Source organism: Cetorhinus maximus, chromosome 26 (genome assembly GCF_964194155.1).
Source record: "Cetorhinus maximus chromosome 26, sCetMax3.hap1.1, whole genome shotgun sequence".
NCBI classification, from domain to species: Eukaryota; Metazoa; Chordata; class Chondrichthyes; order Lamniformes; family Cetorhinidae; genus Cetorhinus; species Cetorhinus maximus.
Genome location: NC_135904.1, coordinates 28,569,484 through 28,585,150, shown reverse-complemented (window position 1 = coordinate 28,585,150; position 15,667 = coordinate 28,569,484). Strand labels below are relative to the sequence as shown.

Here is a 15,667-nt window from a genome sequence, read left to right as displayed (position 1 = left end):
AATAAGGCCAATTAAAGTGCCAATTGAGAGCACACTTCACACGGGTCCTCCACCGTGGCTGCAGCCCTGGATGGGAGGTTGGCTAGGAAGCAGTTCAGCAATGATCGATTGGAGCAAAAGGGCCACAGCCACAGCCTAGGCTATCCTGTGGAGGGGTTCCCCCTCCTTCTTAATGACATGGCAGCTGTGTCCGCAATATATCTGGCATTGTTTACAAGTCTTCAGAGAGCACTTGCATCTTGAGGTGTTATCATAGCCTCCTACCACCATCCTTAATTGGCTGGGGCTCCCAGAGGCAGCCTCATGGCCACATCCCAGAAAATATTCTCCAATATCCCAATGTGGCTACCTCTGGGTTTCTGCCCTGAAATTCAGGCTGGCATTGGGATCCGGACCCTGGAACCAAAATTCAGCCTAATACGCCCCCTCTAGCAACAAACCAGCACACTACGTCGCAAGGAAAATGCATCAAGAAATCCAAACAAATCTGAGGTTAATGGAGGTTAAAGGTTAAACCCTTAGGTAGCTGGGGCAATACATAATGCAAAAGAGGGTGACTATGGTCATTAAAGTGCAACCATTGCAACCCAAAGACTGCAGGAGTTCCTCAGGGCAGCGAGGTTGACACTCTCCATCTTCATCTGATTTACGAACGCTCTTCCCTCTCTCATAGAGTTAAGCATGGGACTGTTCACTGACTATTTCCCAACACTTGGTGAGGTGAGAGTGACTGCCTGTGACTTCAAGGCAGCATTTGACCATGTGTGGCATCAAGGAGCCCGAGTAAAGCTGGAGTCAATGGGAATCAGGGGGTAAACTCTCTGCTGGTTGGAATCATGCCTAGCACAAAGGAAAATGGTTGTGGCTGTTGGAAGTCAGTCATCTCAGCTCCAGGACATCGCTGGAGGGGCTCCTCAGGGTAGTGTCCTCGGCCCAACTATGTTCAGCTGCTTCATCAATGACCTTCCTTCCATCATAAGGTCAGAAGTGGGGATGTATACTGATGAGTGCACAATGTTCAGCACCATTCACGACTCCTCAGATACTGAAGCAGCCCATGTCCAAATGCAGCAAGACCTGGACAATATCCTGGCTTGGGCTGACAAGTGACAAGTAACATTCACACCACACAAGTGTCAGGCAATGACCATCTCCAACAAGAGAGAATCCCACCATCGTCTCTTGACATTCAATTGCATTACCGTCACTGAATCCCCCACTATCAACATCCTGGGGGTTACCATTGACCAGAAACTGGACTAGCCATATAAATACTGTGGCTACAAGAGCAGATCAGAGGCTAGGAATCCTGCGACGAAAAACTCACCTCCTGACTCCCTACAGCCTGTCCACCATCTACAAGGCTCAAGTCAGGAGTGTGATGGAATACTCTCCGCTTGCCTGGATGAGTGCAGCTCCAACAACACTCAAGAAACTTGACACTGTCCAGGACAAAGCAGCCCGCTTGATTGGCACCACATCCACAAACATTCACTCCCTCCACCACCGACACACAGTAGCAGCAGTGTGTAACATCTACAAGATGCACTGCAGGAATTCACCAAGGCACCTTCAACAGCATCTTCCAAACCCACGACCACTACCATCTAGAAGGACGAGGGCAACAGATACATGGGAACACCACCACCTGGATGTTCCCCTCCAAGTCGTTCACCATCCTGACTTGGAAATATATCGCCATTCCTTCACTGTCGCCGGGTCAAAATCCTGGAACTCCCTTCCTAACAGCACTGTGGGTGTACCTACATCACATGGACTGCAGTGGTTCAAGAAGGCAGCTCACCACCACCTTCTCAAGGGCAACTAGGGATGGGCAATAAATGTTGGCCCGGCCATCGAAGCCCACATCCTGTAAATGAATGTAAAAAAATTAGCTCCATTCCACATTCCTCTGTTAATAAAGCTAGCTTATAACAGAACATGGACAACATCAGTCTTGGGCTGACAAGTGGCAGGTAATATTCATGCCTCGTGAGGGCCAGGTAATGAGCTTCCACATGGAAAAGTCCAACCACAGTCATTGATTTCCCCACCATCATCAGTATCTTATCTGGACCAGCCACATCAACAGAAGTACTGCAATTTGAAGACAGAGGCTGACCTGTCATAGCATTTGCACCATCTACAAGGTTGTCAGTAGTGTGATGATGTACTCATCATTTGCCTGGATGGATGTAAGTGCCACTATGTTCATGCAGCTCAATACCATTTAGGGTAGCATCATTTGCTTCTCATTGATTACACCCCTGGAGCCAAAGTCCTTCCCATCTACCATTGGCACAATGTGGCTGTAGGATGCACTACAGGAGACAATGCAATATCTCACAACAGCATGTTCCTGCCCCAGGACCTCTACCACAAAGAAGAACAAGAGCACTAAGATCATGGGAACAGCATCAGCTCTAAATTCCTCTCCAAGATACACATCATCCCAACTTGGACATATATCGCCGGTCCTCCATCGTCACTGGACCAGGAACTCCCTCCCTAATAAACTTGTGGTAATCTGAGGTGTAATACACCTTTAAGAGACTGTGAGCAGATTGACCATGTGACTGTAAGACCCAATAGCCGTGTAACGCAGGCCACCATGTTAATGTTAGTCTAGAGTAGGGTCTGGCTGGAGAAGCACATATCATGTTAATGCTCTGTTGTTTGTGTAAATAAATAGTATGTGCTTCATTTCATATTGGTCTCTGCACCTGCCGTGTATTGTAATCGACTCTCCTGCTGATAGATAAGCCTGCAACAGGTTCGTGAGCAAGGCGAACCCATAGTCAAAACATAACAACTGGTGACGAGCTAAAACACCACCAGTCGACGACACCAAGGAAAGCCATGAAAACTCAACTGTACTGAAGTAACCGTACCTGCAGGCCGATTGTAAGTACATTACCATTGTAAACCCTCACCGTAGTCATCAAAGCCATTGCCCTCTAATATGCCACAATTTGGCCACATCGAACCATTTGATCAGGCCACCGGTGACCGGTCCATGTTCTGTTATAAGCTAGCTTTATTAACAGAGGAATGTGGAATGGAGCTAATTTTTTTACATTCATTTACGGGATGTGGGCTTCGATGGCCGGGCCAACATTTATTGCCCATCCCTAGTTGCCCTTGAGAAGGTGGTGGTGATTATACTGAATGCCTCATGCTTTTCCTTTTGGCCAATGACATATCGGGGGAGGAGAAGACGCGGGCGATCCTTTTGTTGACATGTGGCAGTAAAACTAACAGCTTAATTCGTAGTCTATCAGCATCCAACGCCCCAGATTCCAAACGCTTTGGTGAGTTGGTTAATCCAGTGAAAGGCCATTTCCAACCGAAACCCTCGGTAACAACGCAGTGTTTTAAATTCAATTCGAGGTGTCGCACCCCTGGAGAGACAGTCACTTGCTATGTAGCAGCCTTAAAACAATTGATAGAGCACTGTGAGTTCGGGATGTCGATTAATGACATGTTAAGAGACCGATTAGTGTGTAGGATTAATGAGGGCACCAGTCAAAAAAGGTTGCTGTCTGAGACAAATTTGGATTTCAGCAAAGCCCTGGAGTTGGCGCTCGCAATGGAGAGCACAGCCAGGGACTCAGGAGAGATCAAGGGAGCACAAAATGGCGCCGTTCTTCACGTCGGGAGGGAGGCAGCGGCTAGGAATGGCGCGGAAGTGCAGGGCTCCGCAGAAAGGCGGGAAACAGCCACCATTAACAGATCAGCAAAAACCAATGGCTTAACGGATAAAAACCACATTCATAATAGCAGAATTGGAACCAGGCAGCCTACAAATGAACGATAACTTAAAAGAACCAAGTGTTTCTATTGTTATCGCAATGGGCACACTATGCGATATTGTAAAGAAAGATTGAGGCCAAAGTTCAAACAAAAGGGCAGAGGTCGTGAAATTTATATAATGGAGCTGCCAAAAGAAACAGAGTCAGATATTTACTCCCTGCACAATTTAAAAATGGGTAAAACAGAGCCAATCTACGTGACAGTGGAAGTCAACAGAAAACCCCTTCGAATGGAGGTGGATACAGGCGCATCCATGACAGTCACAGGAGAACACACGTTTAAGTATCTGAATGGGGGGGGTCACTCACTAAAGCTGGAAAACTCAGATGCCAGACCAAAGACATATACTTGCGAAAACATACGAGTGAAAGGTATATGCAAGGTTCCAGTACAATATGGAGGCCAGTCTACTGACCTACCCCTGATAGTGGTAGCAGGGGAGGGTCCAACTCTACTTGGTCAGAACTGGCTTAAGGAAATAAAATTGGAGCAAACTGAGATTTTGCAACTCAGGATGAAAGATCCGCAAGAATTATTACAGAAATATGCCCCTGTATTCAGGGGAAGAGCTCCAGTAGATTCAGGGACTGCAAGCCAAAATCCATGTGGATCCCGGAGCAACCCCTAGATATGTGAAGGTGAGGCCAGTCCCCTATACATTGTGAGAAAAAGTGGATATTGAATTAGACAGGCTGGAAAGGTTGGGAGTCCTATAACCTGTACAATTTTCCAAATGGGCAACACCCATAGTTCCAGTTCTAAAGCCTGACCAGAGTGTGCGAATATGCGGGGACCACAAGTTGACCATTAACAAAGTAGCCAGATTTGATAGGCACCCTATACCAAAAACCGATGAATTATACTCCAAGCTGGTGGTGGAATTACATATACGAAACTCGACATGAACCACCCTTACCAGCAAGTTGAGCTAGAAAAGGCCTCTCGGGATTTTGTGACTAGCAACACACATAGGGGGTTATACCAATATACCAGGCTACCCTTCGGAGTCTCATTGGCTTGTGCCATTTGCCAATGGACTATGGAAAATATTCTCCAAGGTCTACCCCACGAGGCAGTTTATCTCAATGACATCCTAGTAACAGTACTAACTGATGAAGAACACCCGGCTAATTTGGAAGAGATATTGAAGTGTTTCTCACAAGCCAGAGTATGCTTGAAAAAGTAAAAATGTATCTTCCAAGTAAAAGAAGTGATTTACCTGGGTCATAGGGTCTACTTTCAGGGCCTTCACCCAGTAGAAGACAAGGTGAGAGATATTCGTGAGGCACCAGCCCCGAAAAAATGCCACAGAACTCAAGTCCTTCTGAGGAATGGTTAACTGTTAAATGTCGACAACACTGGCACCATTATACGGGTTACTCAAGAAAAACTGCAGGTGGACTTGGCAAGCCCCACAACAACAGGCTTTTACGGCAGTGAAGCAGTCAATATGTTCATCGGCCCTGTTGGTACATTTCAGCCCAAACAATTGACTTTAACATGTGATGCATCTCCTTGCGGAGTAGGGGCAGTACTCTCCCACCGGATGACAGATGCCTCCAAACGGCCCATTGGCTACGTTTCAAGAACACTTAGTGAGGCAGAACAAAGATGCTCACAAATATTGAAAGAAGGCTTATCCATCGTATTTGGCGTTAAGAACTTCCATCAATACATCCATGGTCACCACTTCACCATAGTATCTGACCACAAGCCACTACTAGGCTTGTTTGGGGAAGATAAGGCAATACCCCCAATTGCCTCGGCACGCATCCAAAGGTGGTGCTGATTCTAGCTGCTTACCAATATACTTTAATCCACAGGCCAGGAAGTCAGATTGTCAATGCTGACGCGCTGAGCCGATTACCCCTGAAGGACAGCAATGTGAATATCCCTCTCCCTCAAGAACTTGTCTTGTTATTAAATTTTCTGGATTCATCAGAGTGAATGCCAAACAGATCAGAGAATGGACCAACCGTGATCCAGTTTTATCTCACGTCAGGGAACAAGTCTTGCAGGGATGGTCTAATGAGCCAAAGTCGGATGAAATGAAGCCCTATTTTAACAAAAGATATGAGCTCACCTGCCAGGATGGCATCTTATTGTGGGGAGCGAGAGTCATTGTGCCACCCAGAGGAAGACAGTCATTATTGATAGAATTGCATAGCGTCCTTCCTGGCATTTCCAGAACGAAAATGTTGGCGCGCAGGTACTTATGGTGGCCAGGGATGGACACCGAGACCAAAAACATGGTCAAGAGCCACATGCAGTGCCAACAGGTGCAGAAATTGCCTCCCTCTGCTTCACTGCATCCTTGGAAATGACCAGGGAGGCCATAGGTTTGCCTCCACATTGACCTCATGGGACCTTTTTTGGGCACAATGTTCTTCTTACTTATCGACTCCCACTCCAGATGGATGGATGTATATGAGGTGCGATCACCCACATCTGCCGACACCATAGACAGATTGCGTCAGAGTTTTGCCATACACGGTTTACCAGAGGTAATAGTATCTAACAATGGAAAGGCATTCACTAGCAGGGAGTTCCAAAGATTTACAACTCTCAATGGCATAACACATGTCAAGACCCCGCCATACCATCCTGCATCCATTGGGTTGGCCAAGACGGCAGAACAGACCTTCAAGGCTGGAATGAGAAAAACTAGAGGGGAACTCTATAGCGACAACGTTATCACGCTCCCTGTTCAGCTACAGAACCACGCCACATACGACCACTGGTATTGCCCCCGCAGAGTTATTAATGAAGAGACATCTCAGGACACAGTTAAGCCTCATTAGGCCAAATTTAGGGGGGAGGGTAGAGAGAAGCCTGGAGGCCCAGAAAAATGCCCACAATTACCATAGTCGTGAAAGAAACTTTACTATAGGGAAAGCAGTTTTTGCGAAGAATTTTGGAGATGGGTCCAAATGGCCATCAGGTGAAGTCAGTGCAGTGACAGGACCCCTGTCCTACCATATATTAGTTGAAGGTTGGATAATCAGGAGACATATAAATCACCTCAGGAGATGGGAAACAGATCCACAAGAAAAGGTGCGCAAGCATTCCGGTTGGTGTCTACACCACAGGTAGAAGGACCTCCTCTTGCTTTGGAAACATCTGCAGGGCCTGTTGAGCCTGAGAGAGTTAAAGAGGAAAATTTGCAGGTTCCTACTGGGAGCCTAGTGGTCAGATAATTCCTGAGAGGGAGGCCTCAGATAAACTACCCGAAATGTAGAACTATGATGGTTTGAAAAAGCCTCCTGAGAGACTGAAGTTGTAAATAGTTCATTTTTATAAACAGCTAATAATTTGCAAAATGGCTTTCAAGTAGAGGGGGAGGGATGTGGTAATCTGAGGTGTAATACGCCTTTAAGAGACTGTGAGCAGATTGACCACGTGGCTGTTGGACCCAATAGCTGTGTAACACAGGCTACCATGTAAATGTTAGTCTAAAGTAGGGTCTGGATGAAGAAGTACACATCATGTTAATGCTCTGTTGTTTGTGTAAATAAAGTGTTTGTACTTCATTTCATACTGGTCTCTGCGTCTGCCGTATATTGTAATCGACTCGCCTACCGACAGATAAGGGTTTAACCGGTTCCTGAGCAAAGTGACTCTATAGTAAAACGTAACAACAAAAATAGTGCGCACATCTTTACCTCAGGCTGCAACCGATCAGAAAGAAGGCCCACCACCACATTTTCAAGGGCAAGTAGGGACGGGTAATAAATCCTGACCTTGTCAGGGTCACTCACATTTCATGAACAAATAAAAATAAAGAATCAGTTATCATTTCCTTGCACTCTGCAAAATCTCTCCGTTAAATATGAAAAAAAGTATTTGTGTGAGAGAAATGGCAAGACCTCTTTACTTCACTCCAATGGGATGAGATCAGATCTATCAGACTGTTTATCCTGGGCTTTGGCAAATGATTATACTGCAATTATCCTCTGGGTCACAGCATTTTTTAAATAATCCTATCATTTTTCAATTAAATTTATTTGTAATCCTTAATATAATCCAGCTGCAATAAGTAAAGGTTACATTGGTTTAAAATCAGGGAATTCTAGGTCAATAAACAGACCAATGTTTACTTAGCAATAGTTTTAATAGATTGCAATCATTTTCAGTGTGTTTCATGTCAGTAGTTTCATCCCTCTAAACAGATGTCAATCTTAGATACTTTTTCGAATTCTTCTTTCATAGATCAACATGTGACCTCTCGTGTCAAGTATTGAGACCATAATTCACGACATAAAGTATAGGATTTTTGCAGTTTACCCTGTTATTTGATACATCGTCACTGACACTACTCTAAGCCTTCGGAGAAATAGTGAGTCAATTCAACAGCGATTGTGGCACCAACGCAACTGTGGAGTCACATATGTTGCTGCACATTAAACCAGATGTGAGCGAGGCTAACTGTTCAACGGTGCGTCTCAGCTTCACTGCCCGTGCGTTAAAAGAAATGTGCTGGAGATTCACATTTCAGCTCAGCCTAACCTCTTCTGCAGCAGACCTCCCAGGTGAATATGGTGTTTGCAAGACACGATTTATTCATTGGCCTTGAGATACTGTTATTTATTTATTTTAAACAGGTTAATGTCTCCAAGAAAATATCAGAGAGAGCACCTTCAAAGTGAACGCTTTCAGCTCTTATCCCACAAGGTAACTTGAGGTCACCCTGATTAGTTTGGAGAACTGCACCAACTTAAGCAAGCCCAGTTAAACCTTAGACCAAAACTGTACACAGTATCCTAGCTGCCCCACCTCTGGCTTTTCTCTGGGCACACGGATGTTGCGCGTTTAGCGTAGATGGTCCTTGAAACGCAATGGAACCAGTTTCAGTGCTTGCCCCATAGAAGATCTGGTTGGAGATTCTGCAGCCATCAATACAGGAGACATGGCCTGGCCATCTGAGTTGAATTTTCTGGAGCGTGGCCTCCATGCTGTAGAGCCCCGCATGATGAAGGACCTCATTGTTTGTGATTTTTGTCCTGCCATTGAATTCTCATGATGGACCTCAAGTGTCTTTGGTGGAAAAATTCCTGAGCTTGAATCCTATAGCAGGCCCAGGATTCTGTGCTGTACAGCAGGGTGGAAAGGACAATGTCCTGGTGGAGTTTAATTTTAGTCTTCAGCTTAATGCCATGCTGTTTCCAGGCATGTTTGTAAGTTGGCTGTAAGCAGAACTTGCTTGCTGGATGAGTGCATTGACATCTTCATCAAGTATCTACTAGACAACCTCATAAATAATGTCCTCCTGGAATCACAGTGTAGTTTTAGGGCTAACCATGAAACAGGCAGTATGGTGTTTGCAACAGGACAACTACAGGAAAAGTGCAGAGAGTAACATCAGGATCTATATATGCTGCTCATAGACATAACTAAAGCTTTGGCAATGTGACTTGACATGGTCTTTGGTACTTCCTCTCCAAGTTAGGTTGTCCAAACCAGTTTGTCAAAATCCTGCACTGACTGTATGACGACATAGTTGGGCTTGTTTATGCCCATAGTAAGATGCCCGATGCCTTTGCAGAAACAGGCAGCATAAAGCAAGGATGCAGGGCGGCACTCCAAGTCTTCAATCTCTTTGTTGCTGCAATGTGTAAGGAATTCACCAGAGATTTGCTTGCAGTCATCAACATTAAGTTCCGTTCAGTGAAGCTCTTTGATCTCTCCAGACTGTGTGCCTCCACCAAAGTGGCAGAGGCAGTAATCAGAGAGCTTCCCTTTGTAGCTGACAGTGCCCTTGCTGCCGATAACAAGCAGCACATCCAGACTACAGCAAACAAATTCCTGAATGCTGCCAAATCTTTTGTCTCCAAATCAGTGTCTTCAAGGCTGAGGATATGTCTCAGCCAGCACGAGGCACTCGGCATGAAGCACCAGACATAATCATTGATGGCACCAGCCACAAGTTGTAGAAAAATCCCCATGTTTTGGCAGGGTGCTTTTTAGGGATGCGTCTCCATTTTGCAACAGCAGGCTTCCCATTGGTAACTTCATTGTCCTGCTTCATGGATTAGGTGCTATATTGTTCTGGCTGATGATCCTCTCCAAGAGGACTTGGGGCAGAATATTGCGCTCGTCGGGCGGGTCCGCGCCCGATCCGAGCAGGCGTAAGATGAAGCGCTTGGACGGACGAGCGTCCTGACCTCATCGCGCACTTTGTGTGATATTACGGTCGGCGGGTGCGCACGGGAGTTGGCTTTAAGGCCATTAAAGTTATAATTGAAAGAAATTTTTCGCTGCCCGTCCAACCGTTCGGTTGGCGGATGGACGAAAAGGCCAAGCGGCCTTTGCATTTTTGGCGCAGCCTCATCCATGGGCGGGCTGAGGTTTCGACTAGTGATTTTAAAAAAAAGCCTTTTTGCACTCATCTCTAACATGTCCCTGCTCATGTGACAGACTCACATGAGGGGACATTTCTTTTTTTTACGTTTTTAATATCTTAATTTTTGATTTGTAAAACCTTCAGCTCCCTGAGGCAGCTCTGTGTCTCAGGGAGCTCTTACTGCGCATGCGAGAACTTCAGCTCTCACGCTCCTCCCGCCCCCCACACCCCAGCAGCGCTGAGGCTCCCAGCGCGCATTCGGCACCAGCTGGTCGTTGATTGGCCAGCCAGTGTGAAATGGCAGTCGGAGCCTGGCTGAGGGCAGCAGTCTGCTTCCCGACCGCTCCAGGGCACATCCTGACCACTGGAAAATCCTGGTCTTGGATTTGAAGCTTAACAGTTCAGATGAAGGGAACAAGGTGGATTTTACAGAAGGCTGCAGACAAAGCAAAATTGTCAATATAAATGCTTTCCTATCTCAAAATTGCTGCAATATTCCTTTAGGACTTTGCTGCCTCCTCTCTCACCTGGTCTGGACAGACGTGCCTGCTTTACACTGGCACATCTTAGGGAGATGGAGCTAAGGAAGGAAATGATGGAATTTCGGATGGGCACTGTCACGCTCTTCCCAATTGCATTCCTTACCTGTTTGCATTCCTTATTAGGCAGTGATTTCTTTCCCCCCCTCACACCTGGGCTATTTGAGGATGCACCTTACACTGACTGGAAAGCCGACACTTCACGTATACGTTCTGCACCCACTTTCATTCCCCCGCACGCAAAGGCTATCACTAACAGGGCCGAGGGCCAGGATTTTCAGCTTGGCATGTGGGCACACGCCTGACACGCCCGTGCGTGAACTAGCCTGCGATATTTTGGTCAGCAGGCGCATGCAAGAGTCGGCAGGGCGCCTGCCACAATTAAGAGGCCTGTTAAGGCCCTTAAGCAGCTAATTAAGCAGAATTTTTCACTGCCTTGCGGCTGGCGGGCGAATAGGCCAGGCGGCCTTTGCATTTTTAGCGAAACCTCCTCTACGGACGAGATGAAATTTCCAACAATGAATAAAAAAACAATACCATTTATTTAAACTCAGTTTTAACATGCCGCTCTTTATGTGACTGAGTCACATGTGGGGACATGTTTATATTCTGGTCTGCACTGGAGTGCTGCTTTTGGGCTGCAGTAGAGTGCTTAAATTGGAGTTTGGTGGCTGAGGGAATTTAAGGGTTAATTTCTATCTAAAGTCTAGTTTTTCTTTAATTTAGTAATTAACTATAAATTGCTGTTTGGGTTGGAAGGAGGTGAGTTTTAGGCCAGCTTTAAAACAGGGTTTATACAGGCTCTGCTTGCAGCTACAACTAGTTACTTAGATAACTGGCTTAAACAGGTTTTCAGAGACTAGATTCAGAGAGTATAAAAACAGGCCATCTTACAGTGCTGACTTTGTCTGCACTGGAGTGCTGCTTTGGGCTGCAGTTGTTTGGTGGAGTTTGTTGGAGTTTGGTGACTGAGGGAATTCGGTGAGGAGGGAACAAGGTGATCCTTTGACGGGTACGTATTTACTACTTTTATCACTTATAGTTTTTAAGGTCTTATTTTGTGATTCATCGTTTGTAAGCACTATATTCTGTAACAATGAGGAGCAGGGAAGAAAAGCCTTAGAGTAATTGATATTATTTGATATTCAATATCTTCCAAAAGGTTTAATTTAATTTAAAGGGGTAAGTCATGGCAGGAAAGCTCAAAGCTGTGGTGTGCTCCTCCTGCTCTATGTGGGAAACCGGGAACATTTCCAGTGCCCAGAGCCAGCATGTGTGTGGGAAGTGTCTCCAGTTGCAGCTCCTGGAAGGCCAGGTTTCGGAGCTGGAGCGGTGCATGGGGACACTGTGGAGCATCCGCAAGGCGGAGAGTATCATGGATAGCACGTATAGAGAGGTTAAGAGTCCACAGGCAAGAAGGGAATGGGTGACCACCAGGCAGAGCAAGAGGACAAGGCAGGCATTGCAGGAATCTCCTGCGGCTATTCCCCTGCAAAACAGATATACCACTCTGGATACCATTGAGGGGAATGACCTCTCAGGGGAAAGCAGCAACAGCCAAATTCGTTATCCCATGGTTGGCTCTGCTGCACAGGAGAGGAGTAAAAAGTGTGGGAATGCAATAGTTATAGGGGATTCAATTGTAATGGGAAAAGATAGGCATTTATGTGGCCACAAATAAGACTCCAGGATGGTATGTTGCCTCCCTGGTGCCAGGGTCAAGGATGTCTCAGAGCGGCTACAGGACATTCTGAAGGGGGAGGGTGAACAGCCAGTGGTCGTGGTACACATTGGTACAAACAACATAGGTAAAAAAAGGGATGAGGTCCGATAGGGAGTTAGGAAGTAAGTTGAAAAGTAGGACCTCAAAGGTAGTGATCTCAGGATTACTACCAGTGCCACGTGCTAGTCAGAGTAGAAATAACAGGATATATCAGATGAATATATGGCTGAAGAGATGATGTGAGGGGGAGGGTTTCAGATTTCTGTGACATTGGGACCGGTTCTGGGGGAGGTGGGACCGGTACAAACTGGACGGGTTACACCTGGGCAGGACCGGGACTGATGTCCTAGGGGGAATATTTGCTAGACCGGTTGGGGAGGGTTTAAACTAAAGCAGGGGGGTGGAAACAGATGTAAGGAGTCAGGGGAGGGGGAATCAAAGACAAGAGCAAAAGACAGAAAGAGGAATAAGAAAATTGATATAGAAATCAAGGGCAAGAATCAAACAGGGCCTCAGCAAAAAATAGTAGGAACAAGACAAGTAATGGTAAAAAGGCAAGCTTTGAGGCTTTGTGCACAATAAAGTGGATGAATTAACTGCGCAAATAGATGTAAACGGGTATGATATAGTCGGGATTACGGAGACATGGCTGCAGGATGACCAGGGATGGGAACTGAACATCCAGGGGTATTCAGTATTTAGGAAGGACAGACGAAAAGGAAAAGGCAGTGGAGATGCAATAACGCAAATAGTGAGGTAAGATATTAGCTCTGACGATGTGGAATCTGTATGGGTAGAGCTGAGAAACACTAAGGGGCAAAAAATTTTAATCGGGGTTGTATTTAGATCCCCAAACTGTAGTGGCGATGTTGGGAATGGCATTAAACAGCAAATTAGAGACGCATGCAATAAAGGAACATCAGCAATTATGGGTGACTTTAATCTGCATATAGATTGGGCAAATCAAATTAGTAACAATACCATAGAGGAGGAATTCCTGGAATGTATACGGGATGGTTTTCTGGACCAATGCATTGAGGAACCAACTAGAGAATAGGCCATCCTAGACTGGGTATTGTGTAATGAGAAAAGAATAATTGGCAATCTAGTTGAGCAAGGCCCCTTGGGGATGAGCGACCATAATATGATAGCATTCTTCATCAAGATGGAGAGTGACATAGTTGATTCTGAGTCTAGGGTCCTGAATCTTAATAAAGGAAACTACAGTGGTATGAGGCGCGAATTGGCTATGATGGATTGGGAAACGTTACTTAAAGGGATGACGGTGGATAGGCAATGGCAAACATTCAAAGAGCGCATGGGTGAGCTGCAACAATTATTTATTCCTGTCTGGTGCAAAAGTAAAACAGGGAAGATGGCCAAACCATGGCTTACACGGGAAATTAGAGATAGTATTAGATCCAAGGAAGAGGCATGCAAATTGGCCAGAAAAAACAACAGACCTGAGGATTGGGAGCAGTTTGGAATTCAGCAAAGGAGGACCAAGGGATTGATTAAGAAAGGGAAAATCGAGTACAAGAATAAGCTTGCGGGGAACATAAAAACTGACTGTAAAAGTTTCTATAGGTATGTGAAGACAAATGTAGGTCCCTTACAGTCAGAAACAGGGGAATTTATAATGGGAAACAAAGAAATGGCTGACCAACTAAATACACACTTTGGTTCTGTCTTCACAAAGGAGGACACAAATAACATTCCAGAAATGTTGGGGAACACAGGGTTTAGTGAGAGGGAGGAACTGAAAGAAATCAGTATTAGTAGGGAAATGTTGTTGGGGAAATTGATGGGATCAAAGGCCGATAAATCCCCAGGGCCTGATAATCTACATCCCAGAGTACTTAAGGAAGTGGCCCTAGGAATATTGGATGCATTGGTGGTCATCTTCCGAGATTCTATAGACTCTGGAACAGTTCCTACAGATTGGAGGGTAGCTAATGTAACCCACTATTTAAAAAGGGAGGTAGAGAAAAAACAGGGAATTATAGACCAGTCAGCCTGACGTCGATAGTGGGGAAAATTCTAGAGTCCATTATAAAAGATTTAATAGCTGAGCACTTGGAAAACAGTGGCAGAATCGGACAGAATCAACATGGATTTATGAAAGGGATATCATGCTTGACAAATCCACTGGAATTTTTCGAGGATGTAACTAGTAGAGTTGATGAGGGGGAGCCAGTGAATATGGTTTATATGGACTTTCAGAAGGCTTTCGACAAAGTCCCACATAAGAGATTAGCGTGTAAAATTAAAGCGCATGAGATAGGGGGTAGTGTATTGAGATGGATAGAAAACAGGTTGGCATACAGGAAACAAAGAGCAGGAATAAATGGGTCTTTTTCCGAATGGCAGGCAGTGACTAGTGGGGTACCGCAGGGATCGGTGCTGGGACCCCAGCTATTCACAATATATATTAATGATTTAGATGAGGGAACTATATGTAATATCTCCAAATTTTCAGATAACACAAAGCTGAGAGGGAGGGTGAGCTGTGAGGAGGATGCAGAGATGCTTCAGTGTGATGTGGGCAAATGCATGGCAAATGCAGTATAATGTGGATAAATGTGAGGTTATCCACTTTGGTAGCAAAAACAGGAAGGCAGATTATTATCTGAATGGCTATAAATTGAGAGAGGGGAATGTGCAACAAGACCTGGGTGTCCTCGTACACCAGTCGCTGAAGGTAAGCATGCAGGTGCAGCAGGTGGTAAAGAAGGCAAATGATATGTTGGCCTTCAAAGCCAGAGGATTCGAGTACAGGAACAGGGATGTCTTGCTCCCCGAGGAACAAGGGCCTCGGTGAGACCATACCTGGAATATTGTGTGCAGTTTTGATCTCCTTATCTGAGGAAGGATGTTCTTGCTATAGAGGGAGTGCAGCGAAGGTTTACCAGACTGATTCATGGGATGGCGGGACTGACATATGAGGAGAGATTGAGTCGGTTAGGATTATATTCGCTGGAGTTCAGAAGATTGAGGGGAGATCTCATAGAAACCTATAAAATTCTAACAGAACTAGACAGGGTAGACGCAGGAAGGATGTCCCCGATGGTGAGGGAGTCCAGGGCCAGGGGTCACAGTCTGAAGATAGGACTGAGATGAGGAGAAATTTCTTCACCTAGAGAGTTGTGAGCCTACGGAATTCGCTACACAGAAAGTAGTTGAGGCCAAAACATTGTATGCTTTCAAGAAGGAGTTAGATATAGCTCTTGGGGCGAAAGGGATCAAAGGGTA

General features: G+C 45.6%; 1 protein-coding gene across 1 annotated transcript in view; it reads right to left on the bottom strand.

The window, feature by feature from the left end:
* The window catches only part of fkbp16 (FKBP prolyl isomerase 16), a 184,074-nt gene that overhangs the window by 108,623 nt on the left and 59,784 nt on the right, over nt 1-15,667 (bottom strand). The window lies entirely within an intron of this gene.